We start from the raw sequence: 18,479 nt of genomic DNA on the forward strand, positions 1-18,479 counted from the left end.
ATCTGTGTGAGATATGCCTGCTCCACACTTAGAGGTCAAGAATTCTCAAATAAATAAATACCTTCACAATAAAAATAAACCCATTGAAGTTTCCTTTTAAAAGCAAAAGCAATTATAATAGGATTGCCAGGTTATCTCCTAATTATCTTATGTGCTAGTAGGGTGGGTCCATTCTGCTTCATTTTTTGGCTAGTTCAAGGTCTTTTTTGGAGTTCCTGCTAAATGTGCCAAATTATGCTGAGTTACCTGCTGTATTGTGTCACATTGAATAGCATCTGCTAGAAGAGAATTAGGAGAGACATCCTGTTTACTGAACTCTTGTAATCTGGTACCTTAGTCTGGAAGTATTTTAATTTTCTGAAAAAGACAGGTCTTCCATATAATAGTGACAATTATAGAATAAACATTTTGCACTTGAGGAAACAAAGGCCCTGAATCAAGTAAACTGAACATTCCAAAATATACTAAAGTTGGAATTAAGAGGAATCCACCCAGTTCCCTAACCCTCCTACAAAAGTACTCTATAGTGGAATGCTCATTTATTTGAGTAGGCTTATTAACTGCCTCAGGTTAGAAAAAAGAAGAGTCTGAATAATACTTCATTGTGGGATCATTGGAATCTTAATTTTGGGACAGCAGAGGTCATCTAGTCCAATACTCCTCATTTTAACATTTTACTTTAATTAAAGCTCTGGAAAGTGAAATGGCTTTAGTCACACAGGTAGAAAGTGATAGAGAGAATTTGAACCCAGGAACTTTAATTTCCAATCCAGTGCTTTACTTTATACAACTCTCTGCCTGTCAAGAGGACAGGTTGTTTAAAGCAAATCATACCTTCCTGCAAATCATCAATTTCCTGCACATTTGTACACATCTGTATAATTTCCTATATAATTTCTTTACATTTGTAAGACCTGAGAATAAAATGAAGAGAAGTATACAATTGCATATGTGGTTTGATGTCTTGGGGGTTTTTTGGGAGGAAGGGAAGGAGGAAAAAAAGGGAATGTAAGTCTGAGAAATAAATGTCCCACTTGAAACAACAATCTCTTTTTTCAACTTTAACCATTTAGTGGACAACATGGGGATTAAAAATTCTAGACTTCCAACATTGTTTAATAGGTACATTGTGCATATTGTATATTGTTGTGGGTTATTCTCAGGCCTTGATCATCCACTTAGGTGCTCACAGTGTAATTTCCCAGACTCTTACTTTTCATTGTCAAATAATGAACATTCTAAGTTCTTTTTATTTTTTGCACATTAGTCTACAAGCTGTTTAAAAGAAAGACCACCAAGTGAAATAAGCTAAAACTACACATCTGGAGTCATGCAAGAAACAAAAGAGACAGCTTATATTTCAGATGGCAGAACTTAACAATGAATTCTAAGCTTTTCTTCAGGTTATCTTTATTTTTAAAACATATGATTAGCAAATTTTATGTCCTATGTGTTTTGATTCATAAGTCACCTTTGATCATCTTAAATTTGTACAGAAGCATTTTGAAATGGAATAAAATGTATTCACATATATTCAGTCTGATTCATTGAACTTTCTTAAAGACAGAAGAGGATACCTTCAGGATATCTAGGTAAGGAGTAAATGGAGAGTGAGGAGAAACAACCCATATTTTCCTGCTAAACTGATTCTCACACAATAGACACTCTTTCTCATCTCTGAAGAAACAATCACAATGTCTCAAATGATTTGTAGCTATTCTCCAAACCTGGACTCCACTGAAGTGTGTGAGCTGCTGTGGGTATTCCTGCATACTCTCAAGTGAGCCATCAGAAGGAGAGAGGAAGAGGAAAGCTAGTAAGGGTTTTAATATGCTACCCTAATGTTCAGTGCAGTTAGTAAACACATATGAGAGAACAGAACCAGTTATCCTAATTAGACTAATGGGTTTTTGAATGTTCAGAAGAAAGGGGTCTGACACTCCCAACCCCCAATTCATAGATCAGATCCTGGAACCCAAGATTAAGAGCCAAGAGGGGCTAAAAGAATAGTTTTTAAGACTAAATGCCTCACTTCATAGATAAATGTGAAAATGAGAAAGTCAAATTCCTAAAACAAAATGAGAGTCATGACTTGACTAAGGTCACATAATTTTAGATAAAAAGAATTGCATTTCAAGCACTTTGGGACAAAGACTCTATATAACCAGAAATCCCAAATCATTTTGAAATTGGGATTTTTTTTAAAGCATCGTCATTGAAGTCGATGATTTGATATTTTTAAACCCCAAATATTCAGCTTCAGCACTAACTGAAAAATTGAATGTCATGATCTTGGTTTTACAGCAATATTAGAAAATCCATTCTTATTTCTTCACCCAACTAGATTCCTAGGTTTTGTACTTGGTTGTTGATGTTTACCACTAAGTTCCACAGGCATGAAAACCTCTTAGGGTAGAGAACATCTTTTTGAAGGGGGGAACTGATGGATTCATAAATCTCCCTTTTTGTTCCAAGTTTCAAGTACTTAATCATATACAACCCTTTACTATTACCTCCAGTTAAATGAGGCTGCAGAGGAAAGGCCATAGAACCTCATTTTTAAATACAAAATATAAAAAGGATCAACCACAAAAATATGTGCTCCAACTCATAAACCTTCTTTGCAGATGCCAAATAGATGCCCACAAAAAGGGTTTCTAGTTGAAAAATTTTAAATTTTGAAGGTTCTGTATTAATTCAATTGAAGAAGTAAAATTCTTCCCCCAACCCCAATACATATAGATTTAAGAGAACTTTTTTGTACTAGACTGCATCCTTTCCCGAAGTAATATACACCAAGTGGGTGATCAAAACCAGCTTTAGAATTTTGAAATGATAGTTTCACAACTCGCATGGCCTTCTGAAATGTCATTTGCCAAACTGGCATTTAAATTTTTGCTAGTTTGAATATAAAGGGAAAAAAATCTCACAGTGTGCTGGCTATTTGGCAATACTATTCAAAGAGGGCTTTTTTAAAAAAGAAGGGATTGAGATGGTTCCTGCTTATATTTTTATAATTGAATTTCTATTTGCATAAAGCCAGCAGTGTTCTGGAACCAACTCTGACTTTCAAGAGTCCACTGTTAAATTTTCTCTGAGTATTTTCATCTCGGAAATCAGGACTTGATTTATTAATTTTTGCTGTTGTTGATATTCATTATCTAGACTTTAAAATAATCATACTACCTTCCCCCACAACACCAACCCCTCAGAGCCCGTTGTTCAATATTTACCAGCATATTCCTATAGTGCTATCACTCAGGTTCTACAGGAACCCAGTAAAAGGCTCAGGGAGTGAAGTCATCATCAAACTAGAAGTTTGCTGACCATAGACCAACAACAATAAAACTGGCATTTCTATAGTGCTTTTTATGGTTTTCAAAGTGCTTTATACCCATTATCTCACCTGAGTTTCATAAAATCCATCCATAAACTGAAGTTGCTAAGTAACCTCCTGAAAGAGAATGGAGAAAATTCTGACTAGAAGTTATTATATGACCTGACTCTTTGTGACCTCATTTGGAGTTTTCATGGCAGAGATACTAAAGTGATTTGCCATTTCTTTTTTCAGCCCATTTTACAGATAAGGAAACTGAGGGAAACAAGTTAAGTGACTTACCCAGGGTCACACAGTTAGTAAGTGTCTGGGGCCAGATTTGAACTCATGAAGATGAGCCTTCTGACTGCAATTCTGGCACTCTGTCCACTGTACCACCTACCTCTGCTCCACCTACTACAAAATGGATGCTTAATAAATACTTCTTGATTACCTGAGTGGCTTTGATACTTATCATCTGATAAGTCACAAAAGCTCTCTATTTCTCAAATCCTCCATTTTAAAAATGAAATAATTTATCTCTTTAGCTTCTAAGATTTCTTCCAGTTCAAAATCTATGACTCTATAAATATATTTGTTGTTATTCATTCATTCAGTCATGTTTGACTCCATGTGACCTCATGGATTTTGTCCATGGGTTTCCTTGGCAAAGATACTGGAGCGGTTTGTCATTTCCTTCTCCATTTAGAAATACACTGCTTATCTTATGGTTTCTTTAAAGTAGTCTTTAAATATGCATTATGAATACATAGCTCATATTTAAAGACTACTTTAAAGAAGCTATAGACAATTCCATACTTGTTCAAGGGATAATTCAAGGAAAACTCCTCCTACAAGAAGGAACTGAGCATCTCAGTCATCTTTCTTTTGTTTCATTAAGAGGCATTCAGTTCAGTTTAATTAGATTCAAGACACGATATATTAAGGCCAATTATCTACATGGAACTGTGCTTCATATTGGGAGAGATAAAATTTATCTAAAATATAACTACTGTCCTCAGAGAGATCACTGTCTCAGATAGCTTAACATAAGAAGATACGTTTTATAAATGAATGTGAAGTAGAAACAAAGTGATCTGTGATTATCCAGGAGGAAAGGGGAGGACTTTTTAGAGGTAATATATGGTTAAAAAGAGTGGAAGAAGTCTGGATTGACTTTGAACAAATATATAATACAATGAAAAACTGTGCTAACTTTTGAATGAGAAGACCCAGATTCAAATCCTGGTTTTGCCTGTTACTCCAGTGTGAGTATGGACAAGTCACACAATGTCTTTGAGTCTCAGATTCTTCATTCATAAAAACAAAGAGAATGGATTATCCCTTCCAGTCCTAAATCTATGATCCTATGGCATCAGGCTCATTTGTTTAGCAACAATTTCTTTTTGGGGATACTCTGTGACTAGGAGTCATGTAATTGCAGCAGAGTCTCTGAAAATTAAAATTAAAGGTCACTCAAAGGATGATGGAGAAAAACATGCTGAGCAAGGGTAGGATGTACAATATTATCAACCAAAGATTTCACAAAAAAGATGTGTAAGGGATGTCTCAGAAGACCAAAGAAGAGATTGAGTTGGTCACTCTCTTTGTTAGTGGATAAAGCATTTGGTGGATAACCAAATTAGTCAGTATTTATAAAGAACTTTGCACCTTTATATGCAGCATGAAAATGTTCACAAATGGAAAACATATATTTCATTGGTAACCAAAGAATGCCAGGAGGAAAGGAAAATGCCCAAAGTGGGTGGATCCTTTGTGAAGAGGTTATGGGAGCATATGGGCAAGATTCTTTAAGGATGAGAAGGCAAAAATAGGTGTGATCTATATCACTAAAAAGGAAAGCACACATTGATGAAATCAGAGAACAACCTAAGATATGAACTACAGGATAATTAGAAATCTAACAGGTGATGGGTAAGAGGGTACTCAAGCATAGGAAATTCCATGAATAAAAGCTTTGAAGCTTTAAGCAAAGGCATGGTAGTTAGTTTAGAAACAGTGAAGAGACAGTTAGTGTAGAAACAACTTAATTATCAAACATTTTTATGGGGAAAATAATATTGAATTGCACTTTCTCCAACCCATGCCCAGAGTGTGTATGGGAAGGAAACAAAGACCAAAAAAGGAAAAGAAAACATTGACTCGTTTCCCCATTATGAACAAACATTGTGGATTTATTATTTGACAAATTTTGATATGATACCCTAAATAGAATTTATGCTTAACCATGAATGATCAAGTTTTTTTAAGGTAAAATATGAATTCATTAACAGAAAATCTAGAGATCTGTCTAACAATTCTTAGATGATATAAGGAGTCACTGAAACACTATATCTTCTGACTTCTGAAAAATAAAGACATGCTATTGCTTGTTTCTATACACTTACACCTAGACATATTTCTATACGTATATGTTTATGTGCATTTTGTGTAAATGGCATGAACCATTTACATCTTTTGACTAGATACTGTCAATCTGTAATACTTAATTGTACACAAAGTGTGTTTACCTTTAAATGCCGTTTGATTTCTTTTCTTAGCATTTTGTTTCAAAAGTCTAGATCTTTTCATATCTCATAATGTATTATGATTTTATCTTCTGGAAGTGGTTATGGTTCACTCAATGGTTACAGTAAAACTTGCTATTTGAATCAAAACAATCTTTTAATTTGAGATCTCTGCTGGTATCACCTAAGGCTATGCTTTCTCCTATCTTCCTCTCCTTTTGAGGTAGAAGCAACATTGTGCTGTTTATTTAATTTATTTGATTAATAAACCAGTTTGGAGTATATGACAGGCTACAAAGTAAGATCAAATCCGTGTAAATTCATTAAATGTTCCATATTTTTTCCTTTAAGACTAAACTCATATTCAAACTTCTGCAGGTCTCTACTTAATACATCCCATGGTCTCTTACTTCTCAGGTTACTTTCCATTTGCCTCATATATGCATAGTTGTTTGCATTTTGTCTCTTCCAGTGAAATAAGAGTTCCTTGAGGTTCAGAGTTGTTTTTCTTTACCATTATTTGTATCCCCCCGTAAATTAGCAGAGAACCTGATACATATTTAAGTACTTAATGGAGGAAATAAAAAGAAAATGGATTGAGGAGCAGAAATATTTGATGAAAAAGAAGGAGTAGTAGAAAGCCCAGAGGCCTAGAAATGAATACATAATAGTTCAATAAACATTTTGCATTTATTTTATGATTGAGAAGTAGTATATACATTAGTATTTTGAGGACTGTTGTTAAGAGTTAGGGAATCCTGAGTTCAAATCCTCCCTCTGACACATACTAGATATGAGAAGATGGACTAGACATTAGCATCTCATTGCTATAGGAAATTTTTTTAGATAAGATCTGCAGAGGTAGGAGAGATTTCCCAGACTGAGGAAATCACAAATTTTACAACATTCATTCACAAAGAGAGTTTTCTAAGGGGGTCTCACATTTTGTCAGGGAGGGATATAGAAAATTGGGGTCAAGAGTTTGGTCACTCTGCTTTTCTCAGAGTAAAGAGGCACTAGACTTTAATTATATCTATATATTTCCTTAAATTTTGTTAGTTTAGGCACTATAAGTTTCAGGATCAAACTAAACTTCTAATTGCTGGACATTAATAAGGAAAGGACTCAGATTTATTTCTTCTTACCAAATACCAATCCTACAATCAACACACATAGGAGGTGGTAAAGAATCCCATTTATCCAAGTCAGTAGCAAAACAAAAACCAGAAAAACAAAGGAAAAGTCTCTCCCTTTGGGATTAAGGGTGCTCAGCTCAACCAGAGGAAAGCCCTGGGCCTCATTCAATTGCAACTTCTCTGGAGCCTACTGTAACAAACTGAAAACTAAGACATAGAGACTGCTCTTTATTTTCCCAGAATCTTGTTCTCCCTTCCGCAAACTGAAGTAGGGGTTGGCATCACCCATATTCTCTCCTGAAGCTGGAAGTCAGAAATGCCTGAAGTGATTTTGCTCAGAGAAATTCAAGAACTTGAGCAAAGTCAAACAACTAAAGATATTTGAAGATACTGAAGAGCTCTTCTTTCATCTTCTCTCGCTATTTCTGCCTACACTCTCACACCAATGAGAGAAAGTTCCATACTAATGGGTTTTAGGACTCAGTTTACACAAAAATTGATTGATTCAGTGATACCATAAACAACATATATAGTGTTCTGAACCTGTAGCTTCCCACATCTCTGCTAAGAGAAGGGAAGTAAGCCTCAAACCTGTTTTCCAGGACCTTCCTTGTTCAGTTAGTTGGTATAAATCAGAATTCAGTTTCCTATAATGAATTAAAAAAAAAAACAAAGAGAGGCAAAAAGAATATTATTCTTTTAATTCTGCTTACTTTATTCTGTATTAGTTCATGAATCTTCTCATTTCTTTGAACCCCTTGTATGTTATTTCCTACAAAGAAATAATATTCTAATAATGAATATATGACATTTTGTTCCCTCACTGCTCAATTTATAACCAATCCTGGGTTACCACAGAAATTAATGTCAGCTATTAAAATAACCACCAACCCTATTGCCAAATCATGGCTTGCACCAACTTCATTCTCTTGCCATTTCAAAAAAATAATAGCAACAACTACAATAGTACTGCTTGTAGATGAAAGGGGAAAAAAGGAGAGAAGAAAAGAAGGGAGAGAAAACAAGCATTCATTTAATGCTTGCTGTGTACCAGCACTCTGGTAAGTTTTATCTGTTATTTTATCTGGTCTGATTTGAAAGAGGCATCTCTTAATAATTTCAGTTTCTTTATCTGTAGATACAGATGAATCAATCTTTCTATTCTTAAAGGAGAATATACAAATTTAAGCTATTGCACTGCGGGGGGGGGGAAGATGTAACACAATATCAATGCATTTATTTCAGTAGAATTACTGTTTATGTTTTGTGATGGGGTCATGTCAGCTCAGTGATTTTTTTTTGGACTTGTTTTAATCTTTCTACTTCTAATCATTGTTACTTATATATTAGAATAGGTTGAAAATATGATTTTTCTCATTCATGCACTTTGGTCTTTAAGGATTAAACTATTTTTTCTTGACCTCTTGCTCATCACTATCTGCACATATATATCTGAATCAGTTCCTCTGATTTTTTTTAATACTAACTTTTTACATCTTTGTTTAGTACTCATCTCTATCTTCAGATCATCTATCCCAGCCCTCCCCTTCTTCTCAACCATCTAATCTTATATTGTACAGTAGCTCTTTTTATATTGTAACTTACTGGAAAAATTCAATTTTCACATCTGTCTGGTGGATTTTGACTGATACGGTGCTCTCTGCACGTTGATATTACTGGGAATTCTGGGCATATGAAATGGAATATCACAGATGTGAACTGAATATGAAACTATGAGCTCTAAGAACAGGGCTATTTTAAAACATGGGTATTTATTTTAGGTGTTATTCCTATGATTTGAAATTTCTATATTCAGAATGCATGAACAATTATTACTCACAAGTCTGAATTTTGGAAGCCTTTTTAATTGCTTAATCAGTTAACATTGTTGGTAGTGCATTGTTTTCTTGCTTCCAATAAATGTCATGGTTTGCTATCATTAATGACCATAACTGAGTGAAAACTAGGTCCCAATCTAGATAGCCTCATTTCTTCAGAGAACAAAGCACAATATAAGTGCTAAGGAAGACCAGAATGTAAGCTTTGAACAGGACTAGTGTCATTACAACTAATAGCTTTGCAGAAAACCACTCAGTCAGGACAGGTAATGATTTATGCTGGGAAAGGAGTAAAGAATGCTGACTGAATTAATTTTGTTACCTGTCTGCCAGTTTGGGGGGGGGAGCAGGAAGGAGTGGAACAGAGACAGGGTTTTGTAGACTGATAAATTTTTGGTGCTTATTTACAAAGCCAATCAAAAGGTTTTCATCACTTCGAGAAAGCACTAACTTTATATTTTCTTTGTGTATAGCTCAGAGAACAAATTTTTCTTTTCCCTCTGGCATATGGGAATAGGCTGTGGGGAGAGTAGTAGGGAGAGTGACTAGCTCATTTTTCTCCATATATTTTCAATGGCTACATGCTTATGTGTATATATATATATATATATATATATATATATATATATATATATATATATATATATTTGAAATAGTTGGGAGATTATAGATTTAGAGTTAGAAAATACTTAGAGTTCATTGATTCCAGTATCCTTACTTTTCAGAACATTTCAGAACAACACAGAACATTTAAGTTACTCACAAAGGATCACTCTATTCTCTTTACCGTGCTGCCTCTAAACAACTCTCAATAATTTGTATAAATTGACCCATCTATCCAAGAATGGTGGACTGAAAAATGAATGTTGAAAAAGTAAAGTTCTCCTCTTGAGTCTACAGAAATTATTACTATGAAAGCAAAGTATAATCCCAAAAAATTGGAGGAGAGAGTTTACAATTTTGATAATTCATCATTGAGTCACCACAGAATTGAAGAGAGAGACCCATGTGCAAATAAGAAGAGAGGTTTGCTATAATCCCTGTTATACCTTTTGTGGGTAGGACAAGGAGTTGCAAAAGTTCAAAAGGTTGTACAAAAACTACAAAAGTACAAAAGAAGGCTTTAATAATGAAAGCATTCTGGTCTAGAGTTGTGTTTTGAGCTGCATTATGTTCCCTTTCCCTATTTATAGTAACATAGATCTGGTTTCCCTATTTATAGTAACACATCTAGTCTGTTCACCGTTGGCTGGGAGTTATGGAGAACTGCAAGTAGAGAAAAGGGAAGGACATCACTGCACATGGAAGAAAAAGCAGTGCCATCTGCAGGAAGGTAGAGATGTAGTGGAGATAGAGAAACAAAAGACCAATGAACAATCAATGTCCTTGCATTTGCTAGAAGCTAAAGATGGTTGTTAAATAGGAAGGCCGCAAAAAAGAGGCTTTAGCAGGGATTAGTAAAAGGTGACATGTATTGAAATTAAACCAAAGTGAAACTGCAGAGGAAAAAAATAACAAAAAGAAGAGGGGGAAAGGATCACTAATAAGTGGAATAACTCTTGATCCATTACCCTGAGCTGTACTATTTGTGATGAAGATAGCATATCTTTGTAATAATTGATCACTGGTTTATTGGTTTTCATTAACCTCTAAATTGTTTTGCTTATGCTCCAAGTCTTGTGAAACTAGGTGCTTGTAAGGGGAGTTGATGCCTATAGCTATGAGCAGGGGTTTAACTACTGAAGTTCTCAGATAATCTGAAATCAAACAGTAAGAAAGGAAAGAAGTATCCTAGAGGGGTATCCTATGACACAAGGGCTGTAAGTGTACATATAATCATATATATATATATATATATATATATATATATATATATATATATATATATATTTAAGGCAGTGGGGTTAAGTGACTTGCCCAACTAGGTAATTATTGTCTGAGGCCAGATTTGACTCCAGAGTTGATGCTCTCTCCACTGTGCCACCCAGCTGCCCCATATCATTACATTTTGGAGATGAAAGGAAGTATAGAAATTATCTAATCTAAACTCTCCTTATTTAACACCAAAAGAAAGTGAAGGTATGGTATGGGGAATTACTCATTCAAGGAAGTATAGCTGGTATTTGGCAAAGCAGGGATTTCAATGTAAGTTGTAAAATAGTATTTAGAACTAGAAAGGAATGTTTAGCCATTCTCCAAATGATGGGCATACCCATTGTTTGCAATTAATTGGGTAGCTGGGGGTGCAGTGGTTAAAGTACTAGCCTTGAAAGCAGGAAAATCTGAGTACAAATCCAACCTCAGCAACTAGGCTTACTATCTGTGCAACCTAGGGCAACTCACTGAACCCTGATTGCCTAACATCCAGGACCATCTCCAGTTGTCCTGATTCATATCTGGCCACTGGACCCAGTTGACTGGAGAAGACAGTGATGCTGGTGCCTTAGCACAGTACACCCCCTCACTCAAATGCAATTCAAATGCTTGTCGTCATGGCATCACCTCCCTGATGTCATGGTCTTCTTTGAGAATGAAGGGCAAACAGCAACAACAACCCTAGATATAATCATTTTTCAGGCAAAGAAATTGAATATTATAGACAAGAATAGTAAAAAGAAAATTATAAATAGACAGTAAATAACAGAGCTGAGATTGGGGTCCTCTAGCTCTAATTCAATATCTTTTCCTTCACAAATTTTTATTGTTATTATTATTCCTCAGATAACCCATGTAAGATGAATAACATTACAAATTTTGAAGACTATGAGCCTTTGGAATTTAGCATTGATTCTGAAACTAGGCCAGTGTGGAAAAACTGAATCATTTATGTGCTTTTACCTTCCCCTCCCCCTCCCAGACTGCATTATTAAATCTGGGGAAATCTAGAGAAATTTTTAGATGATACAGCTAGGTGGCACAGTGATAGAGTGTTGGACCTGAAGTCAGGAAGACTCATTTTCTGAGTTCAAATCTAGCCTAAGAAACTTACTAGTTATATGAACCATGTAAAATCACCTTACCCTGTTTGCCACAGTTCCCCATCTAAAAAATGAGTTGGAGAAGGAAATGGCAGACTACTATTGTATCTATGCTAAGAAAACCCCAAATGGGATCATAAAGAGTCAGACACAACTGAAAAGACAGAACAACAACAACAACAATAAACTCTTGCCTAATTTTATTCAGAACTTTCTAAAACATTACATAAAGGGAGCAAGAATTCTCTAATTAGTACATTTGAGAAACAACATGTAAGCCAGTGTAACATCTTAGATTGTGTAAAGAGGAATATAAACACATTAGAAATCACATCTCCTTGCCTTTTCTGGGTCTAAACCTTGTCATCCCCCCACCCCCACCTCCCAGTCTGGAAGGATCTCTCGCCTTACCTCCATTTTTTGTTTTCCTTTTGTCAAAACTCTGCTCAAATGCAGCTTTTTCAGGAGACTTCTCTTAGTCACCTACGAGCCAGTATCAATCTACTTTGACTGTCTCTCATATGTACTTAATGATTTATACAAGTTTTTCCAACAGAATATAAGCTCTTTGAGGACAGAGACTGGTTTTGTTTGCTTCTTGTAACTCCTGCACTTAGCACAGTATCTGTCACATTTAAGCAATTAATAAATGTTTATTGATTACTTGACTGAGTGACTCTATCAGAAAAATTTTCCTTTTATTAAGTCTATATATGAACATTTGCAAGTTCTAATCATCCATTTCTTTACCTTCTTCATGCTACTTTCATGGACACTCCCATGTTTTTCAATTTCTTTTATTTATTGAATGCTATGTTAGGCAGGTAGACTACAATTATTAAGTGCTTACCATGTGTTAGATGATGGACTAAATAATAGGAATGCAAATTCAAACAAAAAGGGAGACAATTACAATTTTTGTTTGCAAGGAGTCTACATTCTACTGGGCAAAGATACATAAAAAAATTAAAAAACTGGGAAGAAGAAGCCAAGTGGAACATGGCAATAAAGTCTGGGAAGTTAGAAGCACAATCAGAAGACAATCAAACATGGCTGGCCTGGGCCTATTCTCAAAATGGAAGACCTAGAAGAAACTCATCAGTGAGAGAAAAGAGGAATTGTGGATGACAGATGTTGCAGGATGAGAAGGTCCCAGACATTAAACTCTGAATGATGATAGTAGAAGATAAAGGGAAGAAACAAAGGAAATGAACAAAATCTTATAAAAGTAAAATATTTCAATGTTTTGGTTCTGAAGGAGGCCTTGAATGGTTCTTGTTGCTGTTGTTGTTGATTAATAAGATATTTTTTTAAAACATATTCAGAGTTCTTCTTTATGTTTCGATATTCATTGGTAAGTTGATGGGCAAGTTTAGAATCTTTGAAACCATGAAACAAGTATTCTAAATATTGAGATATGGGAATGCAGGACACAGAGAAAGAAATCTCACTCATGTCTGAAATATAATTGAGAAATGGTGATTTAATACAGTGAATGTCTTCAAGGAGCATCCCATATCTCTCAATTTTTACCATAATTATCAGATATTTTAAGAGACATAAGAATGTTTTATGCAGAGATCAAACTTGGAACCTCTGCAATTCTCTGAAATGAAGCCTTAAACCCAGAAGGCAATGAACAAAGTCTCAAGTAATTCAAAATAGCTGCTATAATTCATAGGTACAGAGATTTAATATTCACATGAATCATTATAAAACTTGGGTTGTCCTATCTATTATCCCTTTTTTTTAAAATTTGGTTACATGATTGGACTCTCTTCAACCTCAGCTATTTCTTGGATGTTGGTCAAGTCACCCAAGGCAGTTGAAAAACTGCAGTTGATATAGGTCCTTTGGAGGACCTCAGGCCAAATCCTGCCACAGACACTTACTGACTATGACCCTGGCAAGTCACTTAACCTCCCTTAGTCTCCGTTTTCTCATCAGCAAAGAGGAGGTATCTGAATTGTATGACCTTCAAGAGTCTGTGACTCTTTCTGGGATTGCTTGTGGTAAATAATAATTGATAATATACTACAGTCTATACATACATGTCATGTATCTCTCACAATGGTTCTTTGACATTTCTGCCATTCTGATTTTCTTTTTTAGCAAGATTATTGAGTTCTATGATTTATAGCCCTGTAGCAGAAGATTTGTCTTAAAATATGGTTTCTACATCAGATAGAAATTTTTTGAAGCAGCCATCATTGAAATCACTATGGAAATTCTCAGATGCAAATCAGTCCACTATCTCCCTCTAATTCAATCTTAGACCAAATTTATTTTTTTACTTTTAATGTCTGCTCAATATTCATGTGCCAGTAAATTATTTCTATGGATTGCCTGTAAACCATTAACTATAGTCTAAAACAATAGAAATTTTGTACCCATTTGTTTTTTCTTATTTCAATTGTCTTTTGTTTGTCTTCTGACAAATTGTTGGATTATCTTCTGAATGGTCATAGATTTCATTTAGGAGACCCTACATTATCCCAGGATTGTATTCAATTTTGTACTAGTACCACCAAATTATTAATAGGACAAGAAGGAGGTCTTCTGTTCGTGGAGTAGATCAGTATGAAATATCTATGTTAGGAATATAGACAAAAGTTTTATAGAACAGAAATGAGTGGATGGATTGTAATCTGTACAGATGTATAGAGCATCAACATCAATAAACCAATATACCTTTGAAAATATTGAAGAATTATAGATTTAGACCTGTGAGAGACCTTATGAAGTTATTCTTAAAACAATATTGACGTTAATCAAATGGTCACAAGCCCAAAAAGAAATCTTGGAAGAATGTACAAAAGAATTACAAAATTAAATGAAAATAAGGAAAAATTAAGAAAAATAAAACAATTCAAGAAAGTTATGAAGAGCTAGTTAGCCAATTGGAAAAAATACAAAATCTTATTTTATAGATGAAGAAAGGGAAGCTTATAAAAGGGAAAGTAACTTTCTCAAGTTGACACTGGTGATAAGTAGCAGAAATAGAATTTGAAATCAAGTTTTTCCAAATTCAAATTCAGTCTTCTTTTCATTTGTTAATACCTAATTCAGGTGTTGAATTTAGAAGCTTGCAGTAGTTTATAGAGCATTAGATTCAAGGCTAGAGAATATGATACTGCTCTTACCTCCTTCTAATTATCATATAACTTTGACCAAACAACTTAATTTTCTAAACCTTAGTTTCCTCAATGTAAAACAAGGATATTAATACTCCCAAGATTGTTGTATCTGTTAAAATCACATATAAGGGAAAAAAATCACATATAAGTGAATGCTTCAAAACTGACTGATTTCTTTATCAGTGAATTTGTTCAATGGCAAATTTAATTATCTGATTTTCTACCATTTTGGATTTTTAAAATTTTTAAAAACTTAAAATGACTTCAGGAAAAGTGACAGCTGATTAAGAGACACAGAGGAGAAATCAGACAAACTAAAAAGTTTACAGAGAAGTGTATTCAGTATTCAGTAACGGATGTGCACATAATGACAATAATAGCTAGTATTTAATATGGAAATATGTTTTGCTTGACTTCACATGTATAATGGGTATCATATTACTTACCTTCTCAATGGGTGGGGGAGGGGTTGAAGGGAAGAGGAGATTTTGAAACTCAAAACAAGAAATGAATGTTAAAAGAAAAACAACTTTTAAAAAATAATAGGTAGCATTTATATAAACCTGTAAGACTTTACAGATATTATCTCATAGTATCACATTAACAATCTGGGAAGAACAAGCCTGCTATCATTACTGCCATTTTATGGATGAGGAAACTGAGGCAAACAAAAGTTAAGTGACAGTTTATAAAGTGTCTGGCAGATTTGATCTCAGATCTGTCTTACTCCTGATCCAGTGTTCATCCAAAGTGCTATCTAAAAAAAAAAAGATTAAATAATGTTGTATGTAATTCATTTAAAAAGGCAGGAAAGTTTTTCTTTTGATTGAGTATTTTTTAAAAGTCTTGTTGCTTGAAGAAGACATAAAAGGGTATAACATACTCTTATAAGATTTTTATTTATTTTAGTTTTTTAAAAAAAGTTGGTGACTGAAGTGGTAAGTTATATTTACTTGGAAAATTCACTTATGTGGAACACTTCATTTCACTGCAATCCCAGGAACATGAAGCTTTTAAAAATGATCGTAATACAAAATAGAAGAGTCCCCTGACCTGAGAGTAAGGAGAATGGATTCTATACTTTCCATATTAGCATGTTATCTTATAACCTTGACTAAGTCTGTGGCACAATTTCTCCAGTGCAAAACACATGTTAATTTTGAAGGGTAAGTGAGAAGCTTTGCTAGAAGCTTCAAGGCCAAAAAGATTTAGTTACCTATTACCCTCACTCTTATAACGTAGAATTATGCCTCCAGTGGAAAGTCTGGTAGCTATTTCCCACCTGTTCCTGCAGATACCACCCCTGCCAGCCCAGTCTTCACTCCATTACCATCTATAATATATAAGCTTTCTCAAAGTTATTCTTAAAACAATATTGCTGTAAATCAAATGGCCATAAGCCCAAAAAGAAATCTTGGAAGAACCTAAAAAAGAATTACAAAATTAAATGAAAATGAGGAAAAAATAGAAAAAATAAAACAATTCAAGAAATTTATGAAGAGCTAGTTAGCCAATGGGAAAAAGAAATACAAAATCTTAAGGAAGAAAATAAAAGGAATTCAAAAAGCAAATAAAAATGAATTAATGAGGAAAATTAGGCAAAAGGCAATCTAAGGAAATTATAAATAAAGTTAAATAACTAGAAAAAGAGAAACAAAAGCTTAAGGAAGAAAATAATATAGGTTTGCAAAGATAGTTTCCTAACCAGCAGTTGAAGTAATATGATAATCCATGAAACAAACAAGTACAGCAAATATTTATTAAGCACTTAATATTTATAAAACTTTGTACAAGATGCTGGTGATAAAAAGACAACATGGAAAAATTTTTTCTCAGTGAACTTACATTGTACTTGGCTGATATGAGCACAAACAAATTAGTACAAGATGGTGGAAGGAGAAATATCACAAGAAGAACACTAGATTTGGGGTCATAGGATCATTGATTTCAACCAATCAATCAATAAACATTTATTATCAATGAACATTTCTTGTCTATTATGCAGAGAATACAAAAGAGGCAAGACTCCCTGCCCTCAAGGAGTTTATAATCTGATGGATTTAAACTCAAAGCTGAGAGAAATATCAGAGGCCATCTCATCCTTTTCATTTTACAAATGAGGAAACTGATACCTAAGGAGTCTACATGACCTTCAATGTCACAAGTGAACTGTCATCTGGGAAATATCTGGTTTTAAAAAGTCATCTTCTCCCCATTGTATCCTTGGACATCTCCAGTTATCTTGATCCATATCTAGCCACCATTGAACCCAGAGAGTTCCAGAGGATAAAGTGAAGCTGGTGACTGCACAGCAAACCCTCATTTAAATCCATTCAAGGCACCACTTGGTCTTCTTTGAGAACAAAGGACAAACCACCAAAGCCACAAAGGGAATAAATGCCATGGATAATATTAGAGCTTGAGTCCTGTACTACCATACTATTTTGGAGTAACTGAGTTCAAATCCTACCTCTATCACTTACTAGGGAGGTAGATGGTACCATAGTGCATGGAGTATCAAGCCTGGATACAGCAAAACTCATCTTCTTGAGTTCAAATGGGCCTCAAACTCTAACTTTGTGACCCTGGGCAAGTCAGGTAACTGTTTGTTTCAGTTTCCTCATTTGCAAAATGAGCTGGAGAAGGAAATGACAAACTATTCCAGTATCTTTGCCAAGAAAATACCAAATGGGTTCAGTGAGAGTCAAACACAAAAGAATAATACAATTTACGAAGCTATTTGACTTTGGATTAAGTAGGAGAGTCTGGAAAGTCAGAGGCCATCTTATCCAATCCCTTCATTTAATAGATGAGATAACCAAGATCTGGAGTGTTTAAATTAGGTCACAAAGCTTGTACGGAGAACAGATTTCATAATCCACAACAAGTGGTAGAGGAGAAGGATTTTGAAGTATGGAATAGGAGGGATGAGTTGATTCATACTGATGATCTTGATTTCTCTGAGCAAAGAAGGGGGTGATATATTAAAACATGGTGAGATAGGGGCAGCTTGGAGGTCTAAAGGGAGAATGCTTAGAACAGCCAATATAGGGATTATAATAGATAAAAGAGAAGAATAAAAGTTTTGCCTTGCAACAGTGAGATTAACCAATATGAATTTTGGTGAATCCTTCTAGTTAGTGAATTTTGTTGAACTGCTATTTTATTCTTTTAAAATTTTTGTTACAAGGAATAATGTGATGATGGTTGGGCATGGGACATAACTGAGAATGAATAAGATATAAAAATAAAAGATATCAATAAAATAAGCAATTAACAGTAAAAATAGATGGAAATCAAGAACCACATGCAGATGATGGCCAAGTGAATTCTGTTTTGGTAAGTATTAGATTTCTGAAAATGCTTCTTAGTCCTTAGACCAGTTCCCCACACTTCACCTGTCATCTCCTTTGATGCTCACTGTCATCTTGACTTTGGAACATTCTTCAACTGATGGATGAACCCAATGGCCACTTCCTCCAAACCTTTCATTTTACAGATGAGGAAAACCCAGATCATGGAAGTAACTTGCCAGTAATAAGTAGC

Source organism: Macrotis lagotis, chromosome 4, assembly GCF_037893015.1.
Source record: "Macrotis lagotis isolate mMagLag1 chromosome 4, bilby.v1.9.chrom.fasta, whole genome shotgun sequence".
Taxonomy (NCBI): domain Eukaryota; kingdom Metazoa; phylum Chordata; class Mammalia; order Peramelemorphia; family Peramelidae; genus Macrotis; species Macrotis lagotis.